Genomic DNA, 22,046 nt, shown 5'->3' on the forward strand with positions numbered 1-22,046 from the left:
CCTTCCAGCCCCTTCCATTCTTAGACGCTTTGACCTCAGGAGGTCCCTTCCAGCCCCTCCCATTATTTCTCGCAGTGACCACAGGAGGTCCCTTCCACCCATCCCATTCTTTGTCTCTGTGACCTCAGGAGATCCCTTCCAGCCCCTCCCATTCCTTGTCTCTGTAATCTTAGGAAGTCCCTTCCTGCCCCTCCCATTCTTTGTTTCTATGACCTCAGGAGGTACCATCCGGCCCCTCCCATTCTTTGCCTCTGTGACATCAGGAGATCTCTTCCAGTACCTCCGATTCTTTGTCTCTATGACCTCAGGAGGTCCCTTCCAGCCCCTCCCATTGTAGGGCTCTGTGACCTCAGGAGCTCCCTTCCAGCCCCTCCCATTATTTATCACATTGACCTCAGGAGGTCCGTTCCAGCCCCTCCCATTCTTTGTCTCTATGACCTCAGGAGGTCCCTTCCAGCCCCTCCCATTCCTTGTCTTTGTAATCTCAGGAAGTCCCTTCCTGCCCCTCCCATTCTTTCTCTCTATGACCTCAGGAGGTCCCTTCCAGCCCCTTCCATTCTTCGTATCTGGGACCTCAGGAAGTCCCTTCCAGCCTCTCCCAGTCTTTGTATCTGTGACCTCAGGAGGTCTCTTCCAGCCCCTCCCATTCTTTGTCTCTATGACCTCAGGAGTTCCCTTCCAGCCCTTCCCATTCTGTGACTCTCTGACCTCAGGAGGTCCCTTCCAGCGCCTCCCATTCTGTCACTCTGTGACCTCTGGATGTCCCTTCCAGCCCCTCCCATTCTGTCACTCTGTGACCTCAGGAAGTCCCTTCCAGTCCCTCCCATTGTAGGACTCTGTGACATCAGGAGGTCCCTTGCAGCCCCTCCAATTTTTTGTCTCTATGACCTTCAGGAGGTACCTTGCAGCCCCTCCCATTCCATGACCTGTGACCTCAGGAGGTCCCTTCCAACCCCTCCCATTCTTTGTCTCTATGAACTCAGGATATCCCTTCCAGCCCCTCCAATTCTGTCTCTCTGTGACGTCAGGAGATCCCTTCCTTCCCCTGTCATTCCATGACCTGTGACCTCAGGAGGTCCCTTCCATCCCCTCCCATTCTAGGACTCTGTGACCTCAGGAGGTCCCTTCCCGCCCCTCCCATTCCTTGTCTCTGTAATCTCAGGAAGTCCCTTCCTGCCCCTCCCATTCTTTGTCTCTATGACCTCAGGAGGTACCACCCAGCCCCTCCCATTCCATGACCTGTGACCTCAGGAGGTCCCTTCCAGCCCCTCCCATTCTATGACTCTGTGATTTCAGTAGGTCCCTTCCAGCCCCTTCCATTCTTAGACCCTTTGACCTCAGGAGGTCCCTTCCAGCCCCTCCCTTTCTTTGTCTCTAGGACTGAGGAGGTCCCTTCCAGCCCCTTCCATTCTTCGTATCTGTGACCTCAGGAAGTCCCTTCCAGCCTCTCCCATTCTTTGCATCTGTGACCTCAGGAGGTCCCTTCCAACCACTCCCATTCTTTGTCTCTATGACCTCAAGGAGTTCCCTTCCAGCCCCTCCCATTCTTTGTCTCTGTGACCTCAGGAGGTCCCTTCCTTCCCCTGTCATTCCATGACCTGTGACCTCAGGAGGTCCCTTCCAGCCCCTCCCATTCTAGGACTCTGTGACATCAGGAGGTCCCTTCCAGACCCTCCCATTCCTTGTCTCTGTGACCTCAGGAGGTCCCTTCCAGCCCCTCCCATTTTTTGTCTCTAGGACCTTCAGGTGGTACCTTCCAGCCCCTCCCATTCCATGACCTGTGACCTCAGGAGGTCCCTTCTAACCCCTCCCATTCTTTGTCTCTATGACCTCAGGAGGTCCATTCCTGCCCCTCCCATTCTTTGTACCTGTGTCCTCAGGAGGTCCATTCCAGCACCTCCCATTCTTTGTCTCTGTGACCTCAGGTGGTCCCTTCCAGCCCCTCCCATTCTTTGTCCCTGTGTCCTCAGGTGGTCCATTCCAGCTCCTCCCATTCTTTGTTTCTATGACCTCCAGAGGTCCCATCCACCCCTCCCATTCTATGAATCAGTGACCTCAGGAGGTCCCTTCCAGCCCCTCTCATTCTATGACTGTGTGACTTCTGGATGCCCCTTCCATTCTTAGACCCTTTGACGTCAGGAGGTCCCTTCCAGCCCCTGCCGTTCTTTGTCTCTAAGACTCAGGAGGTCCCTTACAGCCCCTCCCATTCTGTCACTCTGTGACCTCAGGAGGACCGTTTCAACCCCTTCCATTCTTAGACTCTGTGACCTGAGGAGGCCCCTTCCAGCCCCTAACATTCTGTCAATCTGTGGCTTCTGGTGGTCCCTTCCAGCCCCTCCCATTCTAGGTCACTGTGACCTCATGAGGCCCCTTCCATCCCCTCCCTTTCTTTTTCTCTATGACCTCAGGAGGTCCATTCCAGCTCCTCCCATTCTTTCTCCCTGAGTCCTCAGGAGGTCCCTTCCAGCCCCTCCCATTCTAGAACTCTGTGACCTCAGGAGGTCCCTTCCAGCCCCTTCCAATCTTCGTATCTGTGACGTCAGGAAGTCCCTTCCAGCCCCTCCCATTCTTTCTCTCTTTGACCTCAGGAGGTCCATTCCAGCCCCTCCCATTCCTTGTCTCTGTAATCTCAGGAAGTTCCTTCCAGCCCCTCCCATTCTTTGTCTCTATGACCTCGGGAGGTACCTCCCAGCCCCTCCCATTTCATGACCTGTGACCTCAGGAGGTCCCTTTCAGCCCCTCCCATTCAATGACCTGTGACCTCAGGAGGTCCCTTCCAGCCCTTCCTATTCTATGACTCTGTGACTTCAGGAGGTCCCTTCCAGCCACTCCCATTCCATGACTCTCTGACCTCAGGAGGCCCCTTCCAGCCCATCCTATTTTTTCTCTCTGTGACCTCAGGAGCTCCCTTCCAGCCCCTTCCATTCTTTGTCTCTAAGACTCAGGAGGTCCCTTCCAGCCCCTCCCATTCTGTCCCTCTGTGACCTCAGGAGGTCCCTTCGAGCCCCTCCCAATCTATGATTCTGTGACCTCACAAGGTCCTTTCCAGCCTCTCCCATTTCTTGTCTCTATGACCTTTAGGAGATCCCTTCCAGCCCCTCCCATTCTTGGACTCTGTGACATCAGGAGGTCCCTTCCAGCCCCTCCCATTTTTTGTCTCTATGACCTTCAGGAGGTCCCTTCCAGCCCCTCCCATTCTATGATCTGTGACCACAGGAGGTCCCTTCCAGCCCCTCTCATTCTATGACTGTGTGACTTCTGGATGCCCCTTCCAGCCCCTTCCATTCTTAGACCCTTTGACGTCAGGAGGTCCCGTCCAGCCCCTCCCATTTTTTGTCTCTAAGACCTTCAGGAGGTACCTTCCAGACCCTCCCATTCCATGACCTGTGACCTCAGGATGTCCCTTCCAACCCCTCCCATTCTTTGTTTCTATGACCTCAGGAGGTCCATTCCTGCCCCTCCCATTCTTTGTACGTGTGTCCTCAGGAGGTCCCTTCCAGCCCCTGCATTCTTTGTATCTAACTCAGGAGGTCCCTTCCAGCCCCTCCCATTCTGTCACTCTGTGACCTCAGGAGGACCGTTTCAGCCCCTTCCATTCTTAGACTCTGTGGCTTGACGTGGTCCCTTCCAGCCCCTCCCATTCTAGGACACTGTGACCTCTGGAGGTCCCTTTCAGCCCCTCCCATTCTTTCTCTCTGTGACCTTAGGAGGTCCCTTCCAGCCCCTCTCATTCTGTCACTCTGTGACATCAGGAGGTCCCTTCCTTCCCCTCTAATTCCATGACCTGTGACCTCACAAGGTCCTTTCCAGCCTCTCTCATTTCTTGTCTCTATGACCTTCAGGAGATCCCTTCCAGCCCCTCCCATTCTTGGACCCTGTGACATCAGGAGGTCCCTTCCCGCCCCTCCCATTCCTTGTCTCTGTGACCTCAGGAGGTCCCTTCCAGCCCCTCCCATTCTATGATCTGTGACCTCAGGAGGTCCCTTCCAGCCCCTCCCATTTTTTGTCTCTATGACCTTCAGGAGGTACCTTCCAGCCCCTCCCATTCCATGACCTGTGACTTCAGCAGGTCCCTTCCAACCCCTCCCATTCTTTGTCTCTATGACCTCAGGTGGTCCCTTCCAGCCCCTCCCATTCTAGGACACTGTGACCTCTGGAGGTCCCTTTCAGCCCAACCCATTTTTTCTCTCTATGACCACAGGAGTTAACTCCCAGCCCCTCCCATTGCATGACCTGTGACCTCAGGACGTGCATTCCAACCCCTCCCATTCAATGACCTGTGACCTTAGGAGGTCCCTTCCAGCCCCTCCCATTCTTTCTCTCTGTGACCTCAGGAGGTCCCTTCCAGCCCCTCTCATTCTTATACTGTGTGGCCTCAGGAGGTACCTTCCAGCCCCTCCCATTCCTTGTCTCTTTAATCTCAGCAAGTCCCTTCCTGCCCCTCCCATTCTTTGTCTCTATGACCTCAGGGGGTACCTCCCAGACCCTCCCATTCCATGACCTGTGACCTCAGGAGGTCCCTTCCAACCCCTCCCATTCTTTGTCTCTATGAACTCAGGATATCCCTTCCAGCCCCTCCCATTCTGTCTCTCTGTGACGTCAGGAGATCCCTTCCTTCCCCTGTCATTCCATGACCTGTGACCTCAGGAGGTCCCTTCCATCCCCTCCCATTCTAGGACTCTGTGACCTCAGGAGGTCCCTTCCTGCCCCTCCCATTCCTTGTCTCTGTAATCTCAGGAAGTCCCTTCCTGCCCCTCCCATTCTTTGTCTCTATGACCTCAGGAGGTACCACCCAGCCCCTCCCATTCCATGACCTGTGACCTCAGGAGGTCCCTTCCAGCCCCTCCCATTCTATGACTCTGTGATTTCAGTAGGTCCCTTCCAGCCCCTTCCATTCTTAGACCCTTTGACCTCAGGAGGTCCCTTCCAGCCCCTCCCTTTCTTTGTCTCTAGGACTGAGGAGGTCCCTTCCAGCCCCTTCCATTCTTCGTATCTGTGACCTCAGGAAGTCCCTTCCAGCCTCTCCCATTCTTTGCATCTGTGACCTCAGGAGGTCCCTTCCAACCACTCCCATTCTTTGTCTCTATGACCTCAAGGAGTTCCCTTCCAGCCCTTCCCATTCTGTGACTCTGTGACCTCAGGAGGTCCCTTCCAGCCCCTCCCATTCTTTGTCTCTGTGACCTCAGGAGGTCCCTTCCTTCCCCTGTCATTCCATGACCTGTGACCTCAGGAGGTCCCTTCCAGCCCCTCCCATTCTAGGACTCTGTGACATCAGGAGGTCCCTTCCAGACCCTCCCATTCCTTGTCTCTGTGACCTCAGGAGGTCCCTTCCAGCCCCTCCCATTTTTTGTCTCTAGGACCTTCAGGTGGTACCTTCCAGCCCCTCCCATTCCATGACCTGTGACCTCAGGAGGTCCCTTCTAACCCCTCCCATTCTTTGTCTCTATGACCTCAGGAGGTCCATTCCTGCCCCTCCCATTCTTTGTACCTGTGACCTCAGGTGGTCCCTTCCAGCCCCTCCCATTCTTTGTCCCTGAGTCCTCAGGAGGTCCATTCCAGCCCCTCCCATTCTTTGTTTCTATGACCTCCAGAGGTCCCATCCACCCCTCCCATTCTATGAATCAGTGACCTCAGGAGGTCCCTTCCAGCCCCTCCCATTCTATGACTCTGTAACTTCAGGAGGTCCCTTCCAGCCACTCCCAATCCATGACTCTCTGACCTCAGGAGGCCCCTTCCAGCCCCTCCCATTATTTCTCTCTGTGACCTCAGGAGGTCCCTTCCAGCCCCTCCCATTCCTTCTCTCTGTGACCTCAGGAGGTCCTTTCCAGCCCCTCCCATTCTATGACTCTATGACTTCTGGTTGTCCCTTCCAGCCCCTCTCATTCTTAGACTCTATGACCTCAGGAGGTCCCTTCCAGCCCCTCCCATTCTTTGTCTCTGTGACATCAGGAGATCTCTTCCAGTACATCCTATTCTTTGTCTATATGACCTCAGGAGGTCCCTTCCAGCCCCTCCCATTCTAGGACTCTGTGACCTCAGGAGCTCCCTTCCAGCCCCTCCCATTATTATCTCATTGACCTCAGGAGGTCCCTTCCAGCCCGTCCCATTCTTTGTCTCTGTGACCTCAGGAGGTCCCTTCCAGCCCCTCCCATTCCTTGTCTTTGTAATCTCAGGAAGTCCCTTCCTGCCCCTCCCATTCTTTGTCTCTATGACCTCTGGAGGTCCATTCCAGCCCCTCCCATTCTATGACTCTGAGATTTCAGTAGGTCCCTTGCAGCCCCTTCCATTATTAGACCTTTTGACCTCAGGAGGTCCCTTCCAGCCCCTCCCGTTCTTTGTCTCTAAGACTCAGGAGGTCCCTTCCAGCCCCTCCTATTCTGTCACTCTGTGACGTCAGGAGGTCCCTTCCAGCCCCTTCCGTTCTTCGTATCTGTGACCTCAGGAATTCCCTTCCAGCCTCTCCCATTCTTTGTATCTGTGACCTCAGGAGGTCTCTTCCAGCCCCTCCCATTCTTTGTCTCTATGACCTCAGGAGTTCCCTTCCAGCCCTTCCCATTCTGTGACTCTCTGACCTCAGGAGGTCCCTTCCAGCGCCTCCCATTCTGTCACTCTGTGACCTCAGGATGTCCCTTCCAGCCCCTCCCATTCTGTCACTCTGTGACCTCAGGAGGTCCCTTCCTTCCCCTGTCATTCCATGACCTGTGACCTCAGGAGGTCCCTTCCAGTCCCTCCCATTCAAGGACTCTGTGACCTCAGGAGGTCCCTTCCAGCCCCTCCCATTTTTTGTCTCTATGACCTTCAGGAGGTACCTTGCAGCCCCTCCCATTCCATGACCTGTGACCTCAGGAGGTCCCTTCCAACCCCTCCCATTCTTTGTCTCTATGAACTCAGGATGTCCCTTCCAGCCCCTCCCATTCTGTCACTCTGTGACCTCAGGAGGTCCCTTCCTTCCCCTGTCATTCCATGACCTGTGACCTCAGGAGGTCCCTACCAGCCCCTCCCATTCTAGGACTCTGTGACATCAGGAGGTCCCTTCCAGACCATCCCATTCCTTGTCTCTGTGACCTCAGGAGCTCCCTTCCAGCCCCTCCCATTCTATGATCTGTGACCTCAGGGGGTCCCTTCCAGCCCCTCCCATTTTTTGTCTCTATGACCTTCAGGAGGTAACTTCCAGCCCCTCCCATTCTCTCTCTCTGTGACCTCAGGAGGTCTCGTACAGTCCCTACCATTCTTTGTCTCTGTGACCTCAGGAGGTCCCTACCAGCCCCTCCCATTCTGTGACACTGTGACATCACGAGGTCCCTTCCAGCCCATCCCATTCTTTCTCTCTGTGACATCTGCATGTCCCTTCCAGCCCCTCCGATTCTTTGTCTCTATGACCACAGGAGGTCCCTTCCAGACCCTCCCATTCTAGGACTCTGTGACCTCAGGAGGTCCCATCCAGCCCCTCCCATTATTTCTCTCAGTGACCTCAGGAGGTCCATTCCTGCACCTCCCATTCTTTGTCCCTGTGACCTCAGGAGGTCCCTTCCAGCCCCTCCCATTCCTTGTCTCTTTAATCTCAGGAAGTCCCTTCCTGCCCCTCCCATTCTTTGTCACTATGACCTCAGGAGGTACCTCCCAGACCCTCCCATTTCATGACCTGTGACCTCAGGAGGTCCCTTTCAGCCCCTCCCATTCAATGACCTGTGACCTCAGGAGGTCCCTTTCAGCCCCTAACATTCCATGACTCTCTGATCTCAGGAGGGCCCTTCCAGCCCTTCCCAATTTTTCTCTCTGTGACCTCAGGAGCTCCGTTCCAGCCCCTTCCATTCTTAGACCCTTTGACCTCAAGAGTTCCCTTCCAGCCCCTCCCATTCTGTGTCTCTAAGACTCAGGAGTTCCCTTCCAGCCCCTTCCATTCTTCGTATCTGTTACCTCAGGAAGTCCCTTCCAGCCTCTCCCATTCCTTGTATCTGTGACCTCATGATGTCCCTTCCCGCCCCTCCCAATCTGTCACTCTGTGACCTCAGGAGGTCCCTTCCAGGCCCTTCCTTTCTTTGTCTCTATGACCTCAGGATTTCCCTTCCAGCCCTTCCCATTCTGTGACTCTCTGACATCAGGAGGTCCCTTCCAGCCCCTCCCATTCTTAGACTCTATGACCTCAGGTGGTCCCTTCTAGCCCCTCCCATTCTTTGTCTCTATGACCTCAGGAGGTCCCTTCCATCCCCTCCCATTCTTTCTCTCTGTGACCTCAGGTGGTTCTTTCCAGCCACTACCATTCTTTGTCTCTGTGACCTCTAGGAGGTCCCTTCCAGCCCCTCCCATTCCTTGTCTCTGTAATCTGAGGAGGTCCCTTCCTGCCCCTCCCATTCCCTGACCTGTGACCTCAGGAGGTCCCTTCCAGCCCCTCCCGTTCTTTGTCTCTGTGACCTCAGGAGGTCCACTCCAGCCCCTCCCATTCTTTGTCTGTGTGACCTCAGGAGGTCATTTCCAGCCCCTCACATTCCATGACCTGTGACCTCTGGAGGTCCCTTCTAGCCCCTCCCATTCTTTCTCTCTGTGACCTTAGGAGGCCCATTCCATCTCCCACCATTCCATGAACTGTGACCTCAGGAGGTCCCTTCCAGCCCCTCCCATTCTTTCTCTCTGTGACCTCAGGAGGTGCATTCCAGCCCTTCCCATTCCTTTTCTCTGTAATCTCAGGAGTTCCCTTCCAGCCCCTCCCATTCTATGATCTGTGATCTCAGGAAGTCCCTTCCATCCCCTCCCATTCTTTGTCTCTATGACCTCAGGAGGTCCCTTCCAGCCCCTCCCATTCTGTCACTCTGTGACCTCAGGAGGTCTCTTCCAGTCCCTCCCATTCTTCCTGTCTGTGAAGTCAGGAGGTCCAATTCAGCCCCTCTCATTCTGTCACTCTGTGACCTCAGGAGGTCCCTTCCAGCCCCTCCCATTGTAGGACTCTGTGACCTCATGGTGTCCCTTCCAGCCCCTCCCATTCTATGACTCTGTTACCTCAGGAGGTCCGTTCCAGCCCCTCCCATTTTAGGACTCTGTGACCTCAGGAGGTCCCTTACAGCCCCTCCCATTCTGTCACTCTGTGACCTCAGGAGGACCGTTTCAACCCCTTCCATTCTTAGACTCTGTGACCTCAGGAGGCCCCTTCCAGCCCCTACCATTCTAGGGCACTGTGACCTCAGGAGGTCCCTTCCAGCCTCTACCATTCTGTCACTCTGTGGCTTCTGGTGGTCCCTTCCAGCCCCTCCCATTCTAGGACACTGTGACATCAGGAGGTCCCTTCCAGCCCAACCCATTTTTTCTCTCTATGACCACAGGATGTAACTCCCAGCCCCTCCCATTCCATGACCTGTGATCTCAGGACGTGCCTTCCAACCCCTCCCATTCAATGACCTGTGACCTTAGGAGGACCCTTCCAGCCCCTCCCATTCTTTCTCTCTGTGACCTCAGGAGGTCCCTTACAGCCCCTCCCATACTGCCACTCTGTGACCACAGGAGGTCCCTTCCAGCCCCTCCCATTCTTTGTCTCTGTGACATCAGGAAATCCCTCACAGTAGCTCCGATTCTTTGTCTCTATGACCTAAGGAGGTCCCTTCCAACCCCTCCCATTCTAGGACTCTGTGACCTCAGGAGCTCCCTTCCAGCCCCTCCCTTTATTTATCTCATTGACCGCAGGAGGTCCCTTCCAGCCCCTCCCATTCTAGGTCACTGTGACCTCATGAGGCCCCTTCCAGCCCCTCCCTTTCTTTTTCTCTATGACCTCAGGAGGTCCATTCCAGCTCCTCCCATTCTTTCTCCCTGAGTCCTCAGGAGGTCCCTTCCAGCCCCTCCCATTCTAGAACTCTGTGACCTCAGGAGGTCCCTTCCAGCCCCTTCCAATCTTCGTATCTGTGACGTCAGGAAGTCCCTTCCAGCCCCTCCCATTCTTTCTCTCTTTGACCTCAGGAGGTCCATTCCAGCCCCTCCCATTCCTTGTCTCTGTAATCTCAGGAAGTTCCTTCCTGCCCCTCCCATTCTTTGTCTCTATGACCTCGGGAGGTACCTCCCAGCCCCTCCCATTTCATCACCTGTGACCTCAGGAGGTCCCTTTCAGCCCCTCCCATTCAATGACGTGTGACCTCAGGAGGTCCCTTCCAGCCCTTCCTATTCTATGACTCTGTGACTTCAGGAGGTCCCTTCCAGCCACTCCCATTCCATGACTCTCTGACCTCAGGAGGCCCCTTCCAGCCCATCCTATTTTTTCTCTCTGTGACCTCAGGAGCTCCCTTCCAGCCCCTTCCATTCTTAGACGCTTTGACCTCAGGAGGTCTCTTCCAGCCCCTACCATTCTTTGACTCTAAGACTCAGGAGGTCCCTTCCAGCCCCTCCCATTCTGTCCCTCTGTGACCTCAGGAGGTCCCTTCGAGCCCCTTCCATTCTTTGTATTTGTGACCTCAGGAGGTCCCTTCCAGCCCCTCCCAATCTATGATTCTGTGACCTCACAAGGTCCTTTCCAGCCTCTCCCATTTCTTGTCTCTATGACCTTTAGGAGATCCCTTCCAGCCCCTCCCATTCTTGGACTCTGTGACATCAGGAGGTCCCTTCCAGCCCCTCCCATTTTTTGTCTCTATGACCTTCAGGAGGTACCTTCCAGCCCCTCCCATTCTATGATCTGTGACCACAGGAGGTCCCTTCCAGCCCCTCTCATTCTATGACTGTGTGACTTCTGGATGCCCCTTCCAGCCCCTTCCATTCTTAGACCCTTTGACGTCAGGAGGTCCCGTCCAGCCCCTCCCATTTTTTGTCTCTAAGACCTTCAGGAGGTACCTTCCAGCCCCTGCCATTCCATGACCTGTGACCTCAGGAGGTCCCTTCCAACCCCTCCCATTCTTTGTTTCTATGACCTCAGGAGGTCCATTCCTGCCCCTCCCATTCTTTGTACGTGTGTCCTCAGGAGGTCCCTTCCAGCCCCTGCATTCTTTGTATCTAACTCAGGAGGTCCCTTCCAGCCCCTCCCATTCTGTCACTCTGTGACCTCAGGAGGACCGTTTCAGCCCCTTCCATTCTTAGACTCTGTGGCTTGACGTGGTCCCTTCCAGCCCCTCCCATTCTAGGACACTGTGACCTCTGGAGGTCCCTTTCAGTCCAACCCATTTTTTCTCTCTATGACCACAGGAGGTAACTCCCAGCCCCTCCCATTCCATGACCTGTGACCTCGGGACGTGCCTTCCAACCCCTCCCATTCAATGACCTGTGACCTTAGGAGGTCCCTTCCAGCCCCTCCCATTCTTTCTCTCTGTGACCTTAGGAGGTCCCTTCCAGCCCCTCTCATTCTGTCACTCTGTGACATCAGGAGGTCCCTTCCTTCCCCTCTAATTCCATGACCTGTGACCTCACAAGGTCCTTTCCAGCCTCTCTCATTTCTTGTCTCTATGACCTTCAGGAGATCCCTTCCAGCCCCTCCCATTCTTGGACCCTGTGACATCAGGAGGTCCCTTCCAGCCCCTCCCATTCTATGATCTGTGACCTCAGGAGGTCCCTTCCAACCCCTCCCATTTTTTGTCTCTATGACCTTCAGGAGGTACCTTCCAGCCCCTCCCATTCCATGACCTGTGACTTCAGCAGGTCCCTTCCAACCCCTCCCATTCTTTGTCTCTATGACCTCAGGTGGTCCCTTCCAGCCCCTCCAATTCTAGGACACTGTGACCTCTGAAGGTCCCTTCCAGCCCAACCCATTTTTTCTCTCTATGACCACAGGAGTTAACTCCCAGCCCCTCCCATTGCATGACCTGTGACCTCAGGACGTGCCTTCCAACCCCTCCCATTCAATGACCTGTGACCTTAGGAGGTCCCTTCCAGCCCCTCCCATTCTTTCTCTCTGTGACCTCAGGAGGTCCCTTCCAGCCCCTCTCATTCTTATACTGTGTGACCTCAGGAGGTCCCTTCCAGCCCCTCCCATTCCTTGTCTCTTTAATCTCAGGAAGTCCCTTCCTGCCCCTCCCATTCTTTGTCTCTATGACCTCAGGGGGTACCTCCCAGACCCTCCCATTTCATGACCTGTGACCTCAGGTGGTCCCTTTCAGCCCCTCCCATTCAATGACATGTGACCTCAGGAGGTCCCTTTCAGCCCCTCACATTCCGTGACTCTCTGACCTCAGGAGGCCCCTTCCAGCCCTTTCCAATTTTTCTCTCTGTGACCTCAGGAGCTCCCTTCCAGCCCCTTCCATTCTTAGACCCTTTGACCTCAAGAGGTCCCTTCCATCCCCTCCCATTCTTTGTCTCTAAGACTCAGGAGGTCCCTTCCGGCCCCTCCCATTCTGTCACTCTGTGACCTCAGGAGGTCCCTTCCAGGCCCTTCCTTTCTTTGTCTCTATGACCTCAGGATTTCCCTTCCAGCCCTTCCCATTCTGTGACTCTCTGACCTCAGGAGGTCCCTTCCAGCGCCTCCCATTCTGTCACTCTGTGACCTCAGGATGTCCCTTCCAGCCCCTCCCATTCTGTCACTCTGTGACATCAGGATGTCCCTTCATTCCCCTCTCATTCCATGACCTGTGACCTCACAAGGTCCTTTCCAGCCTCTCTCATTTCTTGTCTCTATGACATTCAGGAGATCCCTTCCAGCCCCTCCCATTCTTGGACCCTGTGACATCAGGAGGTCCCTTCCAGCCCCTCCCATTCCTTGTCTCTGTGACCTCAGGAGGTCACTTCCAGCCCCTCCCATTTTTTGTCGCTATGACCTTCAGGAGGTACCTTCCAGCCCCTCCCATTCCATGACCTGTGACTTCAGCAGGTCCCTTCCAACCCCTCCCATTCTTTGTCTCTATGAACTCAGATGGTCCCTTCCATCCCCTCGCATTCTATCACTCTGTGACCTCAGGAGTTCCATTCCAGCCCGTCCCATTCTTAGACTCTATCACCTCAGGTGGTCCCTTCCATCCCCTCCCATTCTAGGACACTGTGACCTCTGGAGGTCCCTTTCAGCCCAACCCATTTTTTCTCTCTATGACCACAGGAGTTAACTCCCAGCCCCTCGATTCCATGACCTGTGACCTCAGGACGTGCCTTCCAACCCCTCCCATTCAATGACCTGTGACCTTAGGAGGTCCCTTCCAGCCCCTCCCATTCTTTCTCTCTGTGACCTCAGGAGGTCCCTTCCAGCCCCTCTCATTCTTATACTGTGTGACATCAGGAGGTCCCTTCCAGCCCCTCTCATTCTTAGACTGTGTGACCTCAGGAGGTCCCATCCAGCCCCTCCCATTCTTTGTCTCTGTGACCTCAGGAGGTGCCTTCCAGCCCCTCCCAATCTAGGACTCTGTGACATCAGAAGGTCCCTTTCAGCCCCTCCCATTCCTTCTCTCTGTGACCTCAGGAGGTCCCTTTCAGCCCCTCCCATTCTATGACTCTGTAACTTCAGGAGGTCCCTTCCAGCCACTCCCAATCCATGACTCTCTGACCTCAGGAGGCCCCTTCCAGCCCCTCCCATTCTTTCTCTCTGTGACCTCAGGAGGTCCCTTCCAGCCCCTCCCATTCTTTGTGTCTGTGACCTGAGGAGGTGCCTTCCAGCCCCTCCCATTATTTCTCTCTGTGACCTCAGGAGGTCCCTTCCAGCCTGTCCCATTCCTTCTCTCTGTGACCTCAGGAGGTCCTTTCCAGCCCCTCCCATTCTATGACTCTATGACTTCTGGTTGTCCTTCCAGCCCCTCTCATTCTTAGACTCTATGACCTCAGGAGGTCCCTTCCAGCCCCTCCAATTCTTTTTCTCTGTGACATCAGGAGGTCCCTTCCAGTACCTCCGATTCTTTGTCTCTATGACCTCAGGCGGTCCCTTCCAGCCCCTCCCATTCTAGGACTCTGTGACCTCAGGAGCTCCCTTCCAGCCCCTCCCATTATTTATCTCATTGACCTCAGGAGGTCCCTTCCAGCCCCTCCCATTCTTTGTCTCTGTGACCTCAGGAGGTCCCTTCCAGCCCCTCCCATTCCTTGTCTTTGTAATCTCAGGAAGTCCCTTCCTGCCCCTCCCATTCTTTGTCTCTATGACCTCAGGAGGTACCACCCAGCCCCACACATTCCATGACCTGTGACCTCAGGAGGTCCCTTCCAGCCCCTCTCATTCCATGACCTGTGACCTCACAAGGTCCTTTCCAGCCCCTCCCATTTCTTGTCTCTATGACCTTCAGGAGATCCCTTCCAGCCCCTCTCATTATTTATTTCATTCACCTCAGGAGGTCCCTTCCAGCCCCTCCCATTCTTTGTCTCTGTGACATCAGGAGGTCCCTTCCAGCCCCTCCCATTCCTTGTCTCTGTGACCTCAGGAGGTCACTTCCAGCCCCTCCCATTCTATGATCTGTGACCTCAGGAGGTCCCTTCCAGCCCCTCCCATTCTTTGTCTCTGTGACATCAGGAGGTCCCTTCCAGCCCCTCCCATTCCTTGTCTCTGTGACCTCAGGAGGTACCTTCCAGCCCCTCCCATTCTATGATCTGTGACCTCAGGAGGTCACTTCCAGCCCCTCCCATTCCATGACCTGTGACCTCAGGAGGTCCCTTCCAACCCCTCCCTTTCTTTGTCTCTATGACCTCAGGAGGTCCATTCCTGCCCCTCCCATTCTTTGTACCTGGGTCCTCAGGAGGTCCATTCCAGCCCCTCCCATTCTTTGTCTCTGTGACCTCAGGTTGTCCCTTCCAGCCCTTCCCATTCCTTGTCTCTGTAATCTCAGGAAGTCCCTTCCTGCCCCTCCCATTCTTTGTCTCTATGACCTCAGGAGGTCCATTCCAGCCCCTCCCATTCTTTGTCCGTGTGACCTCAGGAGGTCCATTCCAGCCCCTCCCATTCTTTGTTTCTATGATCTCCAGAGGTCCCTTCCACCCCTCCCATTCTATGAATCAGTGACCTCAGGAGATCCCTTCCAGCCCCTCTCATTCTATGACTGTGTGACTTCTGGATGTCCCTTCCAGCCCCTTCCATTCTTAGACCCTTTGACCTCAGGAGGTCCCTTCCAGCCCCTGCATTCTTTGTATCTAACTCAGGAGGACCCTTCCAGACCCTCCCATTCTGTCACTCTGTGCCCTCAGGAGGACCGTTTCAGCCCCTTCCATTCTTAGACTCTGTGACCTTAGGAGGCCCCTTCCAGCCCCTACATTTCAAGGGCACTGTGACCTCAGGAGGTCTATTGCAGCCTCTACCATTCTGTCACTCTGTGGCTTCACGTGGTCCCTTCCAGCCCCTCCCATTCTAGGACACTGTGACCTATGGAGGTCCCTTTCAGCCCAACCCATTTTTTCTCTCTATGACCACAGGAGGTAACTCCCAGCCCCTCCCATTCCATGACCTGTGACCGCAGGACGTACCTTCCAACCCCTCCCTTTCAATGTCCTGTGACCTTAGGAGGTTCCTTCCAGCCCCTCTCATTCATATACTATGTGACATCAGGAGGTCCCTTCCAGCCCCTCTCATTCTTAGACTGTGTGACCTCAGGAGGTCCCATCCAGCCCCTCCCATTCTTTGTGTCTGTGACCTCAGGAGGTGCCTTCCAGCCCCTCCCATTCCTTCTCTCTGTGACCTCAGGAGGTCCTTTCCAGCCCCTCCCATTCTATGACTCTATGACTTCTGGTTGTCCCTTCCAGCCCCTCTCATTCTTAGACTCGATGACCTCAGGAGGTCCCTTCCAGCCCCTCCAATTCTTTGTCTCTGTGACATCAGGAGATCCCTTCCAGTACCTCCGATTCTTCGTCTCTATGACCTCAGGAGGTCCCTTCCAGCCCCTCCCATTCTAGGACTCTGTGACCTCAGGAGCTCCCTTCCAGCCCCTCCCATTATTTATCTCATTGACCTCAGGAGGTACCTTCCAGCCCCTCCCATTCTTTGTCTCTGTGACCTCAGGAGGTCCCTTCCAGTTCCTCCCATTCTAGGACTCTGTGACCTCAGGAGGTCCCTTCCAGCCCCTGCCATTTTTTGTCTCTATGACCTCAGGAGGTACCTCCCAGCCCCTCCCATTTCATGACCTGTGACCTCAGGAGGTCCCTTTCAGCCCCTCCCATTCAATGACCTGTGACCTCAGGAGCTCCCTTTCAGCCCCTCCCATTCCATGACTCTCTGACCTCAGGAGGCCCCTTCCAGCCCCTCCCATTATTTCTCTTTGTGACCTCAGGAGGTCCCTTCCAGCCCCTCCCATTCCTTCTCTCTGTGATCTCAGGAGGACCTTTCCAGCCCCTCCCATTCTATGACTCTATGACTTCTGGTTGTCCATTCCAGCCCCTCTCATTCTTAGACTCTATGACCTCAGGAGTTCCCTTCCAGCCCCTCCAATTCTTTGTCTCTGTGACATCAGGAGATCCCTTCCAGTACCTCCGATTCTTTGTCTCTATGACCTCAGGAGGTCCCTTCCAGCCCCTCCCATTCTAGAACTCTGTGATCTCAGGAGCTCCCTTCCAGCCCCTCCCATTATTTATCACATTGACCTCAGGAGGTCCTTTCCAGCCCCTACCATTCTTTGTCTCTGTGACCTCAGGAGGTCCCTTCCAGCCCCTCCCATTCCTTGTCTTTGTCCTCTCAGGAAGTCCCTTCCTGCCCCTCCCATTCTTTGTCTCTATGACCTCAGGAGGTCCATTCCAGCCACTCCCATTCTAGGTCACTTTGACCTCATGAGGCCCCTTCCAGCCCCTCCCTTCATTTTCTCCATAAGCTCAGGAGGTCCATTCCAGTCCCTCCCATTCTTTCTCCCTGTGTCCTCAGGAGATCCCTTCCAGCCCCTCCGATTCTTCGTCTGTATGACTTCAGGAGGTCCCTTCCAGCCCCTCCCATTCTAGGAATCTGTGAACTCAGGAGGTCCCTTACAGCCCATCCCATTATGTCTTTCAGTGACCTCAGGAGGTCCCTTCCAGCCCCTCCCATTCTTTGTCTCTGTGACCTCTGGAGGTCCCTTCCAGTCCCTCCCATTCCTTGTCTCTTTAATCTCGGGTAGTCCCTCACTGCCCCTCCCATTCTTTGTCTCTATGACCTCAGGAGGTGCATTCCAGCCCCTCCCATTCTTTTTCCCTGTGTCCTCAGGAGGTCCCTTCCAGCCCCTCCCATTCTCTCTCTCTGTGACCTCAGGAGGTCTCTTCCAGCCCCTACCATTCTTTGTCTCTCTGACCTCAGGAGGTCCCTTCCAGCGCCTCCCATTCTGTCACGCTGTGACCTCAGGATGTCCCTTCCAGCCCCTCCCATTCTGTCACTCAGTGACCTAAGGAGGTCCCTTCCTTCCCCTCTCATTCCATGACCTGTGACCTCAGGAGGTCCCTTCCAGCCCCTCCCATTCTAGGACTCTGTGACATCAGGAGGTCCCTTCCAGCCTCTCCCATTCTATGATCTGTAACCACAGGAGGTCCCTTCTAGCCCCTCCCATTCTCTCCCTCTGTGACTTCAGGAAGTCCCTTCCAGCCCCTCCCATTCTTTATCTCTATGAGCTCAGGAGGTACCACCCGGCCCCACCCATTCCATGACCAGTGACCTCAGGAGGTCCCTTCCAGCCCCTCCCATTCTATGACTCTGTGATTACAGTAGGTCCCTTCCAGCCCCTTCCATTCTTAGACCTTTTGACCTCAGGAGGTCCCTTCCAGACCTTCCCATTCTGTGACTCTCTGACCTCAGGAGGTCCCTTCCAGGCCCTCCCATTCTCTCACTCTGTGACCTCAGGAGGTCCCTTCCTTCCCCTGTCATTCCATGACCTGTGACATCAGGAGGTCCCTTCCAGTCCCTACCATTCTAGCACTCTGTGACATCAGGAGGTCCCTTCCAGACCCTCCCATTCCTTGTCTCTGTGACCTCAGGAGGTCCCTTCCAGCCCCTCCCATTCTATGATCAGTGACCTCAGGAGGTCCCGTCCAGCCCTTCCCATTTTTTGTCTCTATGACCTTCAGGAGGTACCTTGCAACCCCTCCCATTCCATGACCTGTGACCTCAGGAGGTCCCTTCCAGCCCCTCCCATTCTATGACTCTGAGATTTCAGTAGGTCCCTTCCAGCCCCTTCCATTCTTAGACCTTTTGACCTGAGGAGGTCCATTCCAGCCCCTCCCATTCCTTGTCTCTATAATCTCGGGAAGTCCCTCACTGCCCCTCCCATTCTTTGTCTCTATGACCTCAGGATGTGCATTCCAGCCCCTCCCATTCTTTTTCCCTGTGTCCTCAGGAGGTTCCTTCCAGCCCCTCCCATTCTCTCTCTCTGTGACCTCAGGAGGTCTCTTCCAGCCCCTACCGTTCTTTGTCTCTCTGACCTCAGGAGGTCCCTTCCAGCGCCTCCCATTCTGTCACGCTGTGACCTCAGGATGTCCCTTCCAGCCCCTCCCATTCTGTCACTCAGTGACCTAAGGAGGTCCCTTCCTTCCCCTCTCATTCCATGACCTGTGACCTCAGGAGGTGCCTTCCAGCCCCTCCCATTCTAGGACTCTGTGACATCAGGAGGTCCCTTCCAGCCTCTCCCATTCTATGATCTGTAACCTCAGGAGGTCCCTTCTAGCCCCTCCCATTCTCTCCCTCTGTGACCTCAGGAGGTCTCTTACAGCACCTACCATTCTTTGTCTCTGTGACCTCAGGAGGTACTTTCCCGCCCCTCCCATTCTGTGACTCTGAGACATCAGGAGATCTAGAGGCCTTCCAGCCCCTCCCATTCTAGGACTCTGTGACATCAGGAGGTCCCTTCCAGCCTCTCCCATTCTATGATCTGTAACCTCAGGAGGTCCCTTCTAGCCCCTCCCATTCTCTCCCTCTGTGACCTCAGGAGGTCTCTTACAGCACCTACCATTCTTTGTCTCTGTGACCTCAGGAGGTACCTTCCCGCCCCTCCCATTCTGTGACTCTGAGACATCAGGAGATCCCTTCCAGCCACTTTGATTCTTCGTCTCTATGACCTCAGGAGGTCCCTTCCAGCCCCTCCCATTCTTTGTCTCTGTGACCTCAGGAAGTCCCTTCCAGCCCCTCCCATTCTTTGTCTCTGTGACCTCAGGAAGTCCCTTCCAGCCCCTCCCGTTCTTTGTCTCTAAGACTCAGGAGGTCCCTTCCAGCCCCTCCTATTCTGTCACACTGTGACGTCAGGAGGTCCCTTCCAGCCCCTTCCATTCTTCGTACCTGTGACCTCAGGAAGTCCCTTCCAGCCTCTCCCATTCTTTTTATCTGTGACATCAGGAGGTCCCTTCCAGCCTCTCCCATTCTATGATCTGTAACCACAGGAGGACCCTTCTAGCCCCTCCCATTCTCTCCCTCTGTGACCTCAGGAAGTCCCTTCCAGCCCCTCCCATTCTTTATCTCTATGAGCTCAGGAGGTACCACCCAGCCCCACCCATTCCATGACCAGTGACCTCAGGAGGTCCCTTCCAGCCCCTCCCATTCTATGACTCTGTGATTACAGTAGGTCCCTTCCAGCCCCTTCCATTCTTAGACCTTTTGACCTCAGGAGGTCCCTTCCAGACCTTCCCATTCTGTGACTCTCTGACCTCAGGAGGTCCCTTCCAGGCCCTCCCATTCTCTCACTCTGTGACCTCAGGAGGTCCCTTCCTTCCCCTGTCATTCCATGACCTGTGACCTCAGGAGGTCCCTTCCAGTCCCTACCATTCTAGGACTCTGTGACATCAGGAGGTCCCTTCCAGACCCTCCCATTCCTTGTCTCTGTGACCTCAGGAGGTCCCTTCCAGCCCCTCCCATTCTATGATCAGTGACCTCAGGAGGTCCCGTCCAGCCCTTCCCATTTTTTGTCTCTATGACCTTCAGGAGGTACCTTGCAACCCCTCCCATTCCATGACCTGTGACCTCAGGAGGTCCCTTCAAACCCCTCCCATTCTTTGTCTCTATGACCTCAGGAGGTCCCTTCCAGCCCCTCCCATTCCTTGTCTCTGTAATCTCAGGAAGTCCGTTCCTGCCTGTCCCATTCTTTGTATCTATGACCTCAGGAGGTACCTCCCAGCCCCTCCCATTTCATGACCTGTGACCTCAGGAGGTCCCTTTCAGCCCCTCCCATTCAATGACCTGTGACCTCAAGAGGTCCCTTTCAGCCCCTCCCATTCCATGACTCTCTGACCTCAGGAGGCCCCTTCCAGCCCATCCCAATTTTTCTCTCTGTGAGCTCAGGAGGTCCCTTCCAGCCCCTCCCATTCTTTGTCTCTGTGACCTCTGGAGGTCCCTTCCAGCCCCTCCCATTCCTTGTCTCTATAATCTCGGGAAGTCCCTCACTGCCCCTCCCATTCTTTGTCTCTATGACCTCAGGATGTGCATTCCAGCCCCTCCCATTCTTTTTCCCTGTGTCCTCAGGAGGTCCCTTCCAGCCCCTCCCATTCTCTCTCTCTGTGACCTCAGGAGGTCTCTTCCAGCCCCTACCATTCTTTGTCTCTCTGACCTCAGGAGGTCCCTTCCAGCGCCTCCCATTCTGTCACGCTGTGACCTCAGGATGTCCCTTCCAGACCCTCCCATTGTGTCACTCAGTGACCTAAGGAGGTCCCTTCCTTCCCCTCTCATTCCATGACCTGTGACCTCAGGAGGTGCCTTCCAGCCCCTCCCATTCTAGGACTCTGTGACATCAGGAGGTCCCTTCCAGCCTCTCCCATTCTATGATCTGTAACCTCAGGAGGTCCTTTCTAGCCCCTCCCATTCTCTCCCTCTGTGACCTCAGGAGGTCTCTTACAGCACCTACCATTCTTTGTCTCTGTGACCTCAGGAGGTACCTTCCCGCCCCTCCCATTCTGTGACTCTGAGACATCAGGAGATCCCTTCCAGCCACTTTGATTCTTCGTCTCTATGACCTCAGGAGGTCCCTTCCAGCCCCTCCCATTCTTTGTCTCTGTGACCTCAGGAAGTCCCTTCCAGCCCCTCCCATTCTTTGTCTCTATGACCTCAGGAGGTACCACCCGGCCCCACCCATTCCATGACCTGTGACCTCAGGAGGTCCCTTCCAGCCCCTCCCATTCTATGACTCCGAGATTTCAGTAGGTCCCTTCCAGCCCCTTCCATTCTTAGACCCTTTGACCTCAGGAGGTCCATTCCAGCCCCTCCCGTTCTTTGTCTCTAAGACTCAGGAGGTCCCTTCCAGCCCCTCCTATTCTGTCACACTGTGACGTCAGGAGGTCCCTTCCAGCCCCTCCCATTCTTTGTCTCTGTGACCTCTGGAGGTCCATTCCAGCCCCTCCCATTCCTTGTCTCTATAATCTCGGGAAGTCCCTCACTGCCCCTCCCATTCTTTGTCTCTATGACCTCAGGATGTGCATTCCAGCCCCTCCCATTCTTTTTCCCTGTGTCCTCAGGAGGTCCCTTCCAGCCCCTCCCATTCTCTCTCTCTGTGACCTCAGGAGGTCTCTTCCAGCCCCTACCATTCTTTGTCTCTCTGACCTCAGGAGGTCCCTTCCAGCGCCTCCCATTCTGTCACGCTGTGACCTCAGGATGTCCCTTCCAGACCCTCCCATTGTGTCACTCAGTGACCTAAGGAGGTCCCTTCCTTCCCCTCTCATTCCATGACCTGTGACCTCAGGAGGTGCCTTCCAGCCCCTCCCATTCTAGGACTCTGTGACATCAGGAGGTCCCTTCCAGCCTCTCCCATTCTATGATCTGTAACCTCAGGAGGTCCTTTCTAGCCCCTCCCATTCTCTCCCTCTGTGACCTCAGGAGGTCTCTTACAGCACCTACCATTCTTTGTCTCTGTGACCTCAGGAGGTACCTTCCCGCCCCTCCCATTCTGTGACTCTGAGACATCAGGAGATCCCTTCCAGCCACTTTGATTCTTCGTCTCTATGACCTCAGGAGGTCCCTTCCAGCCCCTCCCATTCTTTGTCTCTGTGACCTCAGGAAGTCCCTTCCAGCCCCTCCCATTCTTTGTCTCTATGACCTCAGGAGGTACCACCCGGCCCCACCCATTCCATGACCTGTGACCTCAGGAGGTCCCTTCCAGCCCCTCCCATTCTATGACTCCGAGATTTCAGTAGGTCCCTTCCAGCCCCTTCCATTCTTAGACCCTTTGACCTCAGGAGGTCCATTCCAGCCCCTCCCGTTCTTTGTCTCTAAGACTCAGGAGGTCCCTTCCAGCCCCTCCTATTCTGTCACACTGTGACGTCAGGAG

Source organism: Dryobates pubescens, chromosome 4 (genome assembly GCF_014839835.1).
Source record: "Dryobates pubescens isolate bDryPub1 chromosome 4, bDryPub1.pri, whole genome shotgun sequence".
Classification (NCBI taxonomy): Eukaryota; Metazoa; Chordata; class Aves; order Piciformes; family Picidae; genus Dryobates; species Dryobates pubescens.